General features: G+C 65.4%; 2 pseudogenes; both read right to left on the bottom strand.

The window, feature by feature from the left end:
* Window positions 1-2,680: 2,680 nt before the first annotated feature.
* On the bottom strand, window positions 2,681-2,794 carry LOC147621607 (5S ribosomal RNA; annotated as a pseudogene).
* A 623-nt stretch (window positions 2,795-3,417) lies between these two features.
* Window positions 3,418-4,456, bottom strand: LOC147621606 (25S ribosomal RNA; annotated as a pseudogene).
* Between the last annotated feature and the right edge of the window lie 423 nt (window positions 4,457-4,879).

Genomic DNA, 4,879 nt, shown 5'->3' with positions numbered 1-4,879 from the left:
CACGGCACCGCGGGGACCGGGGGGCGTGAGGGCACGGCTACTACGGGGGGTGGGCCGCGGGGTGTTCGGGCACGGCTCCGCGGGGGCCGGGGGCATGAGGGCACGGCTCCGGGGGGCCGGCCGGGGGGTGTTCGGGCACGGCACCGCGTTAGGACACGGCTCGCCGGGGGGGGGGGGGGGGGGGGGGGGGCGGTGACGGGGGGGACTAAGTTACGGGGGGCACGGCACCGCGGGGGCCGGTGGCACGGCTAGGGTGTGAGGCCATGGCTCCGCGGGGGGGCCGAGGGGGGGGGCACGGCACCGCGGTATTAGGCCACGGCTCCGCGCGACGGGGGCCGGGGGGGCACGGCACTGGGGTGTTCGGACACGGCTCCGTGGGGGCCATGCGGGCGTGAGGGCACGGCATCGAGTTGTGAGGCCACGGCTCCGCGGGGGCCGTGTGGGCGTGAGGACGCGACATCGAGGTGTTCGGGCACGGCTGTGTGGGGGCCGACCGGGGGGTGTGAGGGCACGGCACCGGGGTGTTCGGGCACGGCTCTGCGGGGGGCCGGGGGGTGTCGGGCATGGCACCGCCACGGGGGCCAGGGGGCGGCTCTAGGGGGCAGGCCGGGGGGGCATGAGGGCACGGCACTGGGGTGTTTGGGCACGGCTCTGCGGGGGGCCGGGGGGTGTTCGGGCATGGCACCATGGGGGCCGAGGGGCGTGAGGGCACGGCTCCAGGGGGCGGGCCGAGGGGTGTTCGGGCAGCTCCGTGGGGGGCCGGGGGGCGTGAGGGCCGGCTGGGGGGTGTTCGGGCATGGCACCGCGGGGGTCGGGGGGTGTTCGGGCGCGGTAGCACACGGGGGCCGCAGTGTGAGGGCACGGCTGGACGGGGGGCGGGTGTGGCATGGTGGTACGGAACCAAGGTGTTCGGGCACGACACTGGGGTGTGAGGGCACGGCACCGCGGGGGCCGGCGGGTATTCGGGCGTGGCAGCACGGGGGCCGGGGTGTGAGGGCACGGCTCATCGGTGGGAGCCGAGGGGCGTGAGGACACGCTCGCCGGGGGGGGGGGGGTCGGGCACGGCTTTGCAGGGGAGTGAGGGGCGTGAGGGCACGGCTCCGGCGGGGGGTGGGCCGGGGGTTGTGATAGCGGGGGGCCGGGGGTGTGACGCGGGGGGGGCATGGGCCGGGGGGCTCGGCACCGCGGGGCACGGCTAGGGGTGTAAGGCCACAGCTCCGTGGGGGGCAGGTGGGCACGGCTCCATGGGGGGGCCGAGGAGGGGGGCACGGCACCGCGGTGTCAGGCCACGCCTCCGTGAGTGACGGGGGCGAGGGGGCACTGCACTGGGGTGTGAGGGCACGGCTATGTAGGCGGGGGCTCGGCTATGTAGGCGGGGGCTCGGGGGGGAGGCGGCACGGAACCGGGGTGTGAGGGCACGGCTCCGCGGGCGGGGGGGCATGGCTCCGCGGCCCAGGGGGCACGGCACCGGGGTGTGAGGCCACGGCTCTGCGGGGGCCCGGGGGGAGGGCACGTCTCCGGGCGGGGCTTCGGGCACGGCTCTGCGGCGGGGGCCGCGAGGGGGCGTGAGGGCACGGCTCCGGGGCGGCTTTGGCGGGGCACGGCACGGCAGGGGGGCGCGGGGCATGAGGGCACGGCTCCCGGGGGGGCTTCGGGCACGGCACCGCAGGGGCCGGGGGGCGTGAGGGCACGGCTCCGAGGGGGGGCTTCAGGCTCTACATCGCGGGGGCCGCGGGGCGTGAGGGCACGTGGTCCGGGGGGTGGGCGGGGGGTGTACACCGCGGGGGCCGCGGGGCGTGAGGGCACGGCTCCAGGGGGGCGGCGGGCGAGTGTTCGGGCGGCACGGCACCGTGGGGGCCGGGGGGCATGAAGGCACGGCTCCGGGGGGGGTGTTCCGGCACGGCACCACGGGGGTCGGGGGGGAGCGTGAGGGCACGGCACCTCGGGGGGGCGGGGGGGCACGGCTCCGAGTGGGGGGCTTCCGGCGGCACGGCACCGCGGGGGGCCGGCGGGCATGAGGGCACAGCAGGCGGGGGGTGTTCCGGCGGCACGGCATTGCGGGGGCCAACGGGCGTGAGGGCACGATGTCCCGGGCGGGGGGTGTTCGGGCACGGCACCACGGGGGCCGGTGGGCGTGAGGGCACGGCTCCCGGGGGGGTCGAGCGGGGGGTGCTCGGGCATGGCACCGCAGGGGCAAGCGTGCGTGAGCGCACGGCACGCGGGGGAGCAGGCTGGGGGGCACGAGGGCAAGGCTCCGGGAGGCCAGGCGAGGGGGCATGAGGGCATGCAACGTGGTGCGAGACAAAGCTCCGCGGGGGGCCCAGGGATTGGAGTGAGCGCATGGCACGTGGGGGGCTGGGGGGGCGAGGGGCGTGTGAGGGCACGGCATGTGGGGGGGCAAGCCGAGAGGTGTTCGGGCAAGGGGCGGGCCGAGGGCTGTTCGGGCACGGCACCACAGGGGGCCGACGGAGCGTGACGCCACGGCACACGGCGGCGGGTCGTCGAGGGGGCGTGAAGTGCACGGCTCCGAGGGGGTGGGCCGGGGGCCGTGAAGGGCACGACTCCGGGGGCGGGGGGCGTGAAGGACACGGAACGCGCGGGGGCGGGGGGCCTTACAGCACGACGGCTCTGGGGGGCATAGTGATGCTCCGGGGGGCATAGTGATGCTCCGGCCCAAAAAAGGGTGCAGCACCAAGACTTCTCGGGAGGTCACCCATCCCAGAACTGTTCTGGCCCAAGCGTGCTTAACTGCGGAGTTGGGATCCGGTGTATTAGCGCTGGTATGACTGCACCACATCAAAGTAGCGAATCCAAGAGACTACAAGAAAGAGAGAGGAGCAGGTTTCCCCTATGGTGGAACATTCCACGTTTCCAAGACTCCGAAGGGGCATTTCCAAGAGAGTGCACAATGTGGGGGGCATCCAAACATCACCCTTGGCAGAAAACCGTCCTCCTCGCACATCCTTCCAAGTCCACCCACGCAGACACTTGGGCAAATACGTCTCCCCACATCCAGCCGAGTTCACCGCGCGGCCAGTCGTTGAGGCAAACACTCATGCGTACATCCATCCAAGTGCGTACACTCATGCATACATCCATCCAAGTGTGTGCATGCTCCGCGGGTGTTCTAAAGTGCAGGCGATGCCCCTGGCACACGAACACTCAGATTGGAGAGCAACAGAGTCCGTTCCACTCAGACTCTGAGGAGTCCGTCCCACTCGAGTCCACCACAAGACTTCTCACATTGTCCCTCCCCCCACCCCCTTCGTCCGGGGATGGGGGACACTCGCACTCCTCCTAGGAGATGGGCAAGCACACCGTGCGAGCACTCACGCTATCGTAAGGCACACTAAAGCTTGCCCTGCACGAAATCAGCCAAGGCACGTACAAACCCCGCTCGCGAGGAGAGAAGGGGACAAATCGGTGCGGTGGCGGGCTGAATCTCAGCGGATCGTAGCAGCAAGGCTACTCTGCCACTTACAATACCCGGCCACATATTTAAGTCATCTCTGCAAAGGATTCATCTCCCCGATCGTTTGGAATTGCCATTTAGAGCCCTCGGGGCAGCCACTTGCGCCGCCTCGGGGGAGGCTCTCGACACATGCTCTCGAGGACGCATGAGCATGTGTCGAGAGCCTCCCCCGAGGCGGCCCTACTATAAGTCAGGTAACAACCGAGGAGGTAGAGAGCGCCGCGTCTAGCATGGATTCTGACTTAGAGGCGTTCAGTCATAATCCTACACATGGTAGCTTCGCGCCACTGGCTTTTCAACCAAGCGCAATGACCAATTATGTGAATCAACGGTTCCTCTCGTACTAAGTTGAATTACTATTGTGGCACCGCTCATCAGTAGGGTAAAACTAACCTATCTCACGACGGTCTAAACCCAGCTCAGGTTCCCTATTGGTGGTGGGTGAACAATCCAACACTTGGCGAATTCTGCTTCGCAATGATAGGAAGAGCCGACATCGAAGGATCAAAAAGCAACATCGCCATGAACGCTTGGCTGCCACAAGCCAGTTATCCCTGTGGTAACTTTTCTGACACCTCTAGCTTCAAATTTCGAAAGACTAAAGGATCGATAGGCCATGCTTTCACAGTTTGTATTCGTACTGAAAATCAAAATCAAATGAGCTTTCTCTTTTGTTCCACACGAGATTTTTGTTCTCGTTGAGCTCATCTTAGGACACCTGCGTTATCTTTTAACAGATGTGCCGCCCCAGCCAAAATCCCCACCTGACAATGTCTTCCACCTGAATCGACGGGCGAGCGCACCTTAAGACCAGAAGCAGGGGCCAAGCCCCGCCTCCACCTCACGGAGTAAGTAAAATAACGTTAAAAGTAGTGGTATTTCACTTGCGCCAAAGGCTCCCACTTATTCTACACCTCTCAAGTCATTTCACAAAGTCCGGACTAGAGTCAAGCTCAACAGGGTCTTCTTTCCCCGTTGATTTTTCCAAGCCCGTTCCCTTGGCTGTGGTTTCGCTAGATAGTAGATAGGGACAGTGGGAATCTCGTTAATCCATTCATGCGTACTTCCTACAAGCTGTTGATTCCGAAAGGGGGGGCGAAAAGGCTTCGACAGAGTTCATCTATTGGCACATACACCAAGCCATCTTATTAAGTCAGAGATCTCATGAAGGAGGATAGAGGTGCTTTTACAAGATTTTTTGATGCTAGGTGTTTTAGAAATGAAAGGAGAAGTTATTAGTTATATCAACTTTTAAAACTCCCAATCATCTAGAGCAAAGTTAGCTTCGTCAAGGATTTCTCCTCAAGCTCCTTAAATCATTGTCTTCTTCTTGATAGTCTTCATCTTCTTTGATGCTTGCTAAGTAAGCTTTCTATGCTTTCTTCCTATGGAAGCAATCCTCTTCTT

This window comes from Cibotium barometz, chromosome 30 (assembly GCF_041138505.1).
Source record: "Cibotium barometz isolate CiBa-2024 chromosome 30, ASM4113850v1, whole genome shotgun sequence".
Taxonomy (NCBI): Eukaryota; Viridiplantae; Streptophyta; class Polypodiopsida; order Cyatheales; family Cibotiaceae; genus Cibotium; species Cibotium barometz.
The sequence above is the reverse complement of the archived record's forward strand: the minus strand, read 5'-3'. Positions and strand labels throughout refer to the sequence as shown.